The sequence below is a fragment of the Vigna umbellata genome, chromosome 6, assembly GCF_029865625.1.
Source record: "Vigna umbellata cultivar VRB3 chromosome 6, Vumbellata_1.0, whole genome shotgun sequence".
Lineage (NCBI taxonomy): Eukaryota > Viridiplantae > Streptophyta > Magnoliopsida > Fabales > Fabaceae > Vigna > Vigna umbellata.
The window spans coordinates 31869630-31880483 of record NC_142170.1 but is presented as its reverse complement, the minus strand read 5'-3'; positions in this window follow the sequence as shown (position 1 = coordinate 31880483).

Below are 10854 nucleotides of genomic sequence, written 5' to 3'. Positions count from 1 at the left end.
CAGGTCTCAATGGTTCAAGGGCAACAGCAAAAATGGCAAATGCAATCTACTTCATCTGAGAAGACAACAAAACTTGACGAGACTTTCCAACGATTCTTGAAGACGAATGCATCTTATTGTCAGAATGTGGATGCTGCATTTAAAAATATGGAGATCTATGTTGAGCGAATAGTTGACAAGATGAAACATGATAATCTCAGAAAGGAGTGTAAAACTGTTGTGACCAGAAGTGGTAAAGTGTTAGAGGAGAGAAAAAAAGAAAAAGAGGAGAAAGAAAATGAGAGTGAGAGTGAAAAAGAAACATGTGAGTGGAAAGAAAGTGTTGAGAGAGAGAGAAAGAAAAAAAGAAGAAGATGAGAGGAGAGAAAAAAAAGAGAGAGAAGAGAGAGAGGAGAGACAAAAAGAAAAAGAGGGTGAAAAGCCACTTCCTTATCCAAAGAGTTATTCAAGGAAGGAGAAAGAAAAGTAGTTGGAAAGATTCATGGAGTTGTTTAAGAAGCTGGAGATCACTATACCATTCTCTGAAGCATTGCAACAGATGCCAGCATATGAAAAGTTTTTGAAGGAACTTCTTACAAAGAAAAACAAGTACATTGAAAAGGAAACTATCAATGTACAGGGTAACTACAGTGCAATCATACAGAAACTACCTCCTAAACTTAAAGATCCAGGAAGCTTCACTATTCCATGCACCATAGGAGATTTGAAAGTTGGAAGAACATTGATTGATTTAGGAGCTAGAATTAATTTAATGCCGCTATCCATGTGTAGAACAATTCAGGGTTTGGAAATCAAACCAACCAGAATGGCTCTTCAACTGGCAGACAGGTCTCTTAAATATCCATATGGAGTGGTTGAAGATGTTCTAGTGAAGGTTGATAAATTTGTATTCCCAGTGGATTTTATTGTGATGGAGATGGAAGGAAATAGTGATGTTCCTCTTATTCTTGGGAGACCTTTTATGAAGACTGCTAGAGTTTTAATTGATGTAGAGAATGGTAAGCTTCAATTGAGAGTTGATGATGAAGAAGTCACTTTTGACGTATCCAAGGCCATGACATATCCAAATGATGACAAAGCATGTTTTCAATTTGATGAACTTGATGAAGTTTGTATGGTGCAAGAAAGGATGGTGCGGAATATTTCTCCATTAGAGAAAACTCTCATTGATGCATGTGAAGATTTAGATGAAGAAGAAGAGAAATTGATTGATGAATGTCTGATGGACTTGGAAACATTGAAAAAGAGTCCAGTGGAAGATCCAATATTTGAAATAATTGATAAGGAAGAACAAGTCAAAGCAAAGATGCCAGAATTAAAAAGATTGCCATCACATCTGAAATATGGTTTTCTAGAAGAAGATGGAACAAAGCCAGTCATCATTAATAACTCTTTATCTCTACAAGAAGAAGAGCAGTTGATAGAAATTCTGAAAGCCAACAAAGAAGCAATTGGGTGGTCAATATCGGATCTTAAAGGTATTAGCCCAACTTATTGCATGCACAAGATTTTTATGAAAGAAGATTATAAACCAATTGCTCAACCACAGAGAAGGTTAAATCTTGTAATGAAGGAGGTGGTTAGAAAAGAAGTGTTGAAATTGTTAGAAGCTGGTATCATCTATCCAATCTCTGATAGTGAATGGGTGAGTCCAGTACAGGTGGTTCCAAAGAAAGGTGGGATGACAGTAATTTATAATGATAAAAATGAACTTATTCCTACTCGTACAGTTACTGGCTGGCGTATGTGCATTGATTACAGGAAGCTGAATAAAGCTACTAGAAAGGATCATTTTCCTCTTCCTTTCATGGACCAGATGTTAGAAAGATTATCAGGTCAAGCTTTCTATTGTTTTCTAGATGGATATTCTGGATACAATCAAATTGTGATAGATCCAAAAGACCAAGAGAAGACGACTTTTACTTGTCCTTTTGGTATTTTTGCTTATAGAAAGATGCCATTTGGATTATGTAATGCTCCAGCTACATTTCAAAGGTGTATGCAGGCAATTTTTGCAGATCTCTTAGAAAAATGCATTGAAGTATTCATGGATGATTTCTCAGTTTTTGGAAATTCTTTCCAAAGATGTTTGGCTAATCTGAACATTGTTCTCAAAAGATGTGTTTAGGCAAATCTTGTTCTTAATTGGGAGAAATGTCATTTCATGGTAACTGAAGGAATTGTACTGGGGCATAAAATCTCTGCTAAAGGAATTGAGGTAGATAAAGCTAAAGTAGAAGTCATTGAGAAACTGCCTCCACCAACAAATGTAAGGGGGATTAGGAGTTTTCTTGGTCATGCTGGGTTTTATAGAAGATTCATCAAAGATTTCTCAAAAATTGCTAAACCATTGAGTAATCTTTTGATGAAGGATGCTCCTTTTGTGATGAATGAAGACTGTTTGAAAGCTTTTGACACATTGAAGAATAAATTAGTGTCAGCTCCAGTAATTGTAGCGCCAGATTGGAATCAAAATTTTGAATTAATGTGTGATGCAAGTGATTATGCAATAGGAGTTGTTCTTGGCCAGCGAAAAGAACAAAAGTTTCATCTAATTTATTATGTTAGCAAAGTTCTGAATGATGCTCAACTGAAATATGCTACCACAGAAAAAGAATTCCTGGCTATTGTGTATGCTTTATAGAAATTTAGACCTTATCTTATTGGGTCTAAGGTGATTGTCTATACAGATCATGCAGCTATCAAATATTTGTTGACAAAGCCAGATTCTAAGCCACGTCTGATTAGATGGGTACTACTGTTGCAAGAATTTGATGTAGAAATCCGTGATAAGAAAGGAAGTGAGAACTTGATTGCTGATCATTTGTCACGGTTAGTCAACAATGAGGTCACTAGCAAGGAATCCGAAATCTGAGAGTCTTTTTCATATGAAACACTCATGTATATTCAGCAGAGGCCATGGTTTGCTGATATGGCTAATTTCAAAGCTGCAAGGGTCATGCCAGAAGACTTAACTTGGCAACAAAGAAAAAAGTTTTTGCATGATGCTAAGCAGTTTGTCTGGGATGATCCTTATTTGTTCAAGATTGGAGCAGATAATCCTCTGAGGAGATGTGTGACAAATGAAGAAGTAGAAGGAATTCTTTGGCATTGTCATGATTCACCTTATGGAGGACATTTTAATGGAGAAAGAACAACAGCAAAAGTCCTTCAATCAGGGTTTTATTGGCCAACCTTATTTAAAGATGCCCATAATCATGCTAGAAATTGTGATAAATGTCAAAGAGTAGGGACGATCACTAAACGTCATGAGATGCCTTTACAAGGCATTTTAGAGGTTGAGGTTTTTGATTGCTGGGGTATTGACTTTGTTGGACCCTTCCCTCCATCTTTCAACAATGAATATATTTTGGTAGCAGTGGATTATGTGAGTAAATGGGTGGAAGCATTAGCTTATCCTAAAAATGATGCTAGCATAGTAATTAAATTCTTGAAGAAGCAGATATTCTCACGTTTTGGCACTCCAAGAGTGCTGATTAGTGATGGAGGTTCTCATTTTTGCAATTATCAGCTAGAAAAAGTACTCAAACACTAGGGAGTGAAACATAAGGTAGCTGCACCTTATCATCCACAAACCAATGGACAAGCTGAGGTGTCTAACAGGGAAATAAAGAGGATCCTGGAAAAAACAGTGACTTCATCAAGAAAGGATTGGTCACTCAAATTGGATGATGCTCTTTGGGCTTATAGGACGGCAATGAAGACGCCTATGGGATTATCACCATTTCAATTAGTCTATGGGAAAGCATGTCATTTGCTAGTAGAATTGGAGCATAGAGCGTTGTGGGCTTTGAAATTCTTGAATTTTGATCCTTATGAAACTCAATGCACACGTAGAAGGCAGATTTTGGAGCTTGAAGAAATGCGATTACATGCATATGATTCATCCAAGGCTTACAAAGACAAGATCAAATTTTATCATGACAGGAAGTTGGTGAATAGAGTTTTCAATCCAGGACAACAGGTACTATTATTCAATTCAAGATTGAAGATATTCCTTGGGAAGCTGAAGTCAAAATGGTCAGGACCATTTGTGGTAAAAGAAGTGCATCCGCATGGAGCAATTGAAATATTTAATCCAGCTGCTGATGATCCACAGAAAAGTTGGGTGGTGAATGGTCAACGTCTCAAGCCCTATCTAGGGGGAGAGGTGCAACAATTGTCCACATTGATGCTGTTGGTTGATCCTTGAAAGTTTGGGTCAGGCTCGTGACGTTAAACAAGCGCTTACTGGGAGGCAACCCAGTGTTCTGTACGTATTTTTGATTTAGATTAGGGTTGATGTACTCTATTGGAAACCTGGTTTGTTATGATGGTTTGCTATTAACTGTGATTGTATGATAAGTAATGCTTGATGATGATTATTGATTGATTGATGTTGAGATAGATGTGCGCATTAAATGCTTATACAGGTGATTCACAAGCTTTGTGAACAAATGCAGGATATTATGATTGTGATTGTGAGATTAAGCAGGATGTGTATGTCAAATGTGAATGAGCTTATATGTGAGGTTTTGAGCCCTAGAGTTGTTATTGATTGAATGCTATTCCTGTGGAAACATGAATGATTTTGCCCAGGTTTTCTATGATTGAATCAATTGCTTTTTTTGCATCATATGATCAAGGCCGTTTGTTGGAACCCTTTTTATTGGCCAAATTCATGAAGTTAGCCCACTAAAAGAGAACACTTTGTGTTCTATCCTTTGAACCCTTAGCCTTGAACATAAATTGAAAACCCTTGTTGAAAAGCTTTACCTTGAGTTAAGTAGACAATCTTTTATGGTATTGTTAAATGTTCAAGTTTGGGGTTGTTGGGAAAGCATGAAAAAGAAAAAGGAAAAGCATTGAGCTAAAAGTTAAGAATAAGAATGTGAAAAGAAAAGAAAAAGAGAAAGAAAAGAAAAGAAAAAGCAAAGCTCAATGTAAAGGCAAGTTGGGAAAAATAAGAATAATTGTGTTGTTATGATTCTCTTAACTCAAGGATTTTGTGATCCAGAAAAACCAATTTTCTTGTTAGCCTAGCCACGTTATAAGCCATTGAAAAGTCCTTGTGATGATGCATGCTTGTGAATGTTTTTGATTGTGGTAAAATGAAAGGCAAAGTTGATTCATGTGACATTGTGATAGTGGAGTGAATGAGTGATTACCTCTTATACACTTGTGTGTGAGTGAAACACTTTACCTAGTGAGGAAATATTTCATGAGCACATGAACATCTATGCTTAATTGATTGATCATTCATGAAAAATAGCATTTGTTGAATATTAAATGACTTTGTGAACACTAAAGCATGTGCACATCTTAATTGAAATCTTGGTCATAAGTTTGATTGAACTCTTTACTTATCTTGAAAAGAAGATTTTTGAATGAGTGAACCATTATATGAATTGGTAGAAGATTGAGTTACATCTTGTTTGCTTGAGGACAAGAAAAGTTCTAAGTTTGGGGTTGTGATAACAGATGAAAAAATGTTATTTTCATGCTTAAAATTGATACTAAAAGCAACCTTTAACACTTAGAAACTAGATTGAAATCATGCTTTTATTCTTATTTTCAGAAATAAGAGAGCTGGACAGGTTTATGCTTGATTTCAGTGCTTTTGTGCAGGTTTTAAGGTGCATTTAGTGAAAGAAGTGAAGAAGGAGAGAGATGTAATCAGAAAAGACATCAAAAAGTGCAAAAGGAGAAGCCGTAACTGCCGCAACTGCCGCTCAGCGGCAGTTTACCGCTGAGCGGCACTCAGAAGCTCGCGTTAGATCCGCTGAGGGGCAAAATGGCCGCTGAGGGGAAGAAACCAACTCACGCACTTACCGCTGAGCGGCACTTTACCGCTGAGCGGCACACTTATGGGCTTGGGCCTAAATTTTCTGTAATTTTAGAATAGTATATAAGCTTTAGAACGTCGTAGGGTTTGTATCTTTGGCAGAAACGAAGCAAACACTCTCTTCTCCACCCCTTTGAAGGAGAATCTTGGATGCTCAGGCTACCTCTTCACCTTTCTAGGGTTTTATCTTTCATTCTTCCATTATTATTCATCTAGTTTCACCATGAATATGGTGAACTAAACCTTGTATTGTTGTTGGGGAATCAATGTAGTCTTGTGAAACTCTCATATATGGAATTTGTTTTTACATCTTACATTTAAGACCTATGCTTTCTTTCATCATTAGTTAGGGTTTTTCCTCTTTGCTCAATGTTTGCTTTTGTTTAACTCATTCAATGCATGATTATTGATTTTGTCGATACGGGAACGTACGGGGAAATCTAGATCCGGGGAATTTCTCCCAATAGTTTATTGGTTGCCGTTAAGCTCCGGCACTTAAGAACTAATTACTAGGAATGCTAGGAATTGTTTGAACTCGTAGTTAAGGATAGGCCTTCTTGCAAGGTGAATTAGAGAGTGGCATTAACTAATGATGAAAAGAATGTTGAATTCCTAAAGTATATGAGAGTGGATAAGATGAAATTGATAACCCCAACAACATACTCATCCATATATTCTATTGAAGTGTTTGTATTTTGTTTTAGCCATTGATCACATTCATGCATACATGTTTATTTTCTGTCTTTTGAATTTAAACCTATAATCAATTGTTCTCAAGTCTCAAATAATCAACAAATCACATAACTAAGCTAGGCCGTGAGTCCTTTGGGAGAACAATACTTGGTCTTACCGAGTTTATTACTTGAAACGATTCGGTCACACTTGCCGATTGTTAAACAAGTTTGTGGCGCCGTATTTCGGTGTTCATAAATTTGTCATCATTTACCTTTGTTGATTTTAGATTGTGGGAAGTATTTGTTCAAAAACTTTGCAACAACATCTTCTCATTCAATAAATCTATCTTCTGGGAAAGAATTCAACCATAACTTAGCATTGCCTCCAAATGAGAAAGGAAACAAACTAAGCTTTATAGCATCATCCAACACTCCATTTATCTTTACAGTGTTGCAAAACTCATTGAAAGTTGTCAGATGCTCATATGGATTTTCATGAGACAATTGGTTGCTCTTCACCAATTGTATCAATGCAAGCTTTACTTCCATGTTTGCAGCATTGACCCTCGGCCTTGCAATGTTATTAAAATGATGAGGGCCAACTACTATTCTCGGCAAAGAAAGCCTATCCTTAATTACTAGTTTACAATGTTTGCCTCCCTAGCAATTAATTCTAATTTATAAACGCACAAAAGCTTAAAGGAAACAAACCCTCATTTCCCTATGTCTAGGCAATACTGCTTTTGGGAGAGATTCCCCAGATCTAGATTTTCCCGTATGTGTTCATATCGACAAAATCAATTATCATGCTATGAATGAGTTAAATAAAGCAAGCATAGAGTATAGAGGAAAACCCCTAACAATTAGCGAACAAAGCATTTAAAATAAGAATCAATTCAATACATGAGAGTTTCAAAGGATTACATCATTTCCCCAACAACAATTGAAGTTTAGTTCACCATAGACATGGTGAAACTAGATGAATAATGGAAAACAATAGGATAGAAAAACCCTAAAAGATGAAGATAAGAGCTTCCACCTCCCAATCTGCATCCAAGAGAGTGTTTTTGTACCTCTTCTTTCAAAAGATACCAAGCCTAGGACGTCCAAATCCTTAAATAGAGCACAGAATAAGTCCAACCCCAAGAGACTGGCGCTCAACGCCCCAACTTAGGGCGCCCAGGTGGGACTTTGCAAGCATTTGCGCTCAGCACCCCTGGAAGGGCACCCAGGCGTGAGTTGCAGTATTAACTGGCGTTCAACGGCACAAAAAGGGCGCTCAGGCGCCAAGGCGAGACTTCAACACTGAGGGCCTCAAAAAGGGCGCCTAGGCGCCACCTGCGGTCCTTCTCTTTGATGATTTTCCAGCTTTTCCTGAGTTTCAGCTCCTTGATACTTTAACTCTTCTTCCGAACCATCCTAATTCCTGTGAAAACAAGGAAAACCAAGTGTAAAACCAATAATTCCACCTTCAACTCTCTTATTCTCATAACTAAAGCCAAAAGCATGATTTCAAGCTAGTTTCTAAGTCATAAAGGGTGTTTTTAATATCAAAATTAAGTATGGTATTTTCAAGCGTTATTACTAGGTTTCCCCGTATGTGTCCATATCACAAAAACCAATAATGATGCCATGAATGAGTTAAAGATAACAAGCATTGAGTGAAGAAGAATAAACCTAACAATTAATGAAAGAAGTATAAATCAATCATAATCAATTCAAAATACATGAGAGTTTAAGAGGTTACATCTTTCCCAACAACAAATAAGGTTTAGTTCTCCATTATCATGGAAAAACTAGATGAACAATGAAAAGAATGAATGAAAGAGATAGAAAAACCCTAGAAATAGAAGAGGAGAGTTGTAACATCCCTAAATCTACCCCCAAGGGGTGAAAAGTGTGTTTATGTGCTTAAGCCATCAAGAGATAGAATCCCTAGGACATCCAAGTCCTTAAATAAAACATAAAAATAACAGAAAAATGGGTCCAAGCCCACTTCGTTGGTGCTCAGCGCCCTAAGTGGGGCGCCTAGGCGTGGTACGGGTCAAATCTAGGGTGCTCAGGTGCCCTTCTGGGGCGCCCTTTTGGGGCACCCAGGCGCCTTGCACTACGCTAGCGCTTAGCCCCGCTCAAGGGCGCTCAGCCCTGGCGGTAGCATTCCAAAACTCACTTTTTTTGTTGCTTTGCTTGCTTTTATGGCTGATTCAGCTCCATACAGCTCTATATATTGTTGGAAATTCTTCCAGGCACATTATTAGCTACAAAATAAAGGGAATTTATTGATAAAATCATAAAGTATAAACTCTACTCACTTATTCACAAAACTAAAGCAAAAACATGAGTTCAATCATAGATAATGGTATTTTCAACTGTTATCATGGGGTCGGTTGGAATGAAAAGTATAAAGTGATGTTGAGGTAAGGTAATAATAGTATAAGAGATATGAGTAGAGAGTGTGGTTAATGTGAGTGTTACGTGAGAATCATGGAGTGGAGAGGAGAATGTGAAATGTGAGTGTTAATGGTGGAGAAAATGGTTGTTTAGATGGGTTATAAGTAATAGAAGAAGAATGTTGTTTGGAAAAGGATAAGAAAAAGAAGAGTGAGAGGCTGGTCTGTTGAGGTTGATAAAAGAGAAGATGAAAAGATAAAGTGGAGTGCGGCTTTGAGGGGGGGGGGGGTAATGATGATCATGTATGGGAGTTTACTTGCAGCATGTTATGACTGGAGTAGAATGTGGGTGTTGTTTTATGTTGGGTTTCGGTGTTTAAAATCAAGAAGGAGGAATAAAACAAGAAGAAAAGATGGAAAGTTGCATGGATGTTGGACTGCCATGTATGAAGTGAGTGAGTGGATGATTGGGAGGAAATAATGGGGAAATTACGTTTCAGTAAGATGTGGGTGGGTGTAAGGGAATGAGAGATTGAGTTTGAAAAGTGAAGATTGGTCTTGGTCTAGAATTTAAGAGAGGGTAGACCTGTGTGAAAGGTAGAGGGTCTTTGGGTTTTCTAAATGAGGAAATGTGAATGGATTATGTACCAAGAGTTAAAATGAAAGGTATTGAAGTTGTTGAGACTATTTATATTTTGATAATGGTGAGATAATCTTATGATTTGTGGGGGGATACATGATATTGTGAATATGGTAGGATTTGTGATGTGGATATGAAACTATGTTATTTCCTTGTACTGTGGTCGGTCATGGATGAACTTTTCGTACTGAGCTATGTTGGACTCTCGTTTAGAGATAGTGATTCGAGTGTCACTTTCCTCTATGGAGGGATGTGGATGTCTCACCCAAAATGACTTCGGCTCGTGTGAGTATAGTGCTCGGTGGGTGCGCCTAACCGAAGTTTTTACTCGTAATTCCTTGAGAAGTCAGGGATATATGTTGTTGCGATGGAAGACTACTCGAATTGCCCTGTTAGTGAGAATAGGTTCCTATTAGTGATAACAAGTTATGACGGCACAGTAGAAGGAAACGACATTGGTTCATGAATTAATTGGTTATGACGATTAAATATGTTGTATGGTTATATTACTCTATGTTTAATATGAATATGATATGTTGTTCATTATGATATTTCTGGTTGCTCACCCTTGCATGTTGTGGTTGTGGTTTCCGCCTACGATGATCGTACTTGTACGGGAGTAGATGACATTGCATATAGGACTGGAACAAAGTAGCTGACGCGAGAGTTGGGATCTTTTATTTCGGGGATGATTATTTATTCTACTTGAATGTTTTCAAACTTGGTACTTTTATTGTAAAAGAGATTATTTAATATTTTTGTTTGAAACAGACAACATGTATAATTATGTTTTGCTTCCGCATTTTAATCAAAGAAAGCTTGATTATCTTAAACAATTATTTTATAGAAAAGTTTTGAAAAAATTTTACACCATGACATCTCAAAAATCGGGGTGTTACAGTGAGGGTATTTTATTCTAATTTGAAGATAAGTGATGGAACACTCTACTCTAGAGTAAAGCGAGTAGACATAAAGCTAACAAATGAAGTGTGGATTGAGATAGCCAATCTCAAACTTGGAGGTGAGCAATGTCATCTGGGAATGGAAGATTTTCACAAGTTCACAGTATATCAAGATTGTTTAAGAAATCCAGATGAAGTGAGGGATTACTCTCACCACATAACAAACAAAATGAAGAAAGATGATCGTTTGTGTGCCTTCATCATCTCTTGGATTCTGATGCCAAAAGGAAGGAATCATGCACAGGCAACAACTGAGGACTTGTGCCTTCTGAAAGCTCTCAAAGAGAATATCCAAGTCAATTGGACAACTACTATATTTGAAAACATGCATAAAGTAACTAGG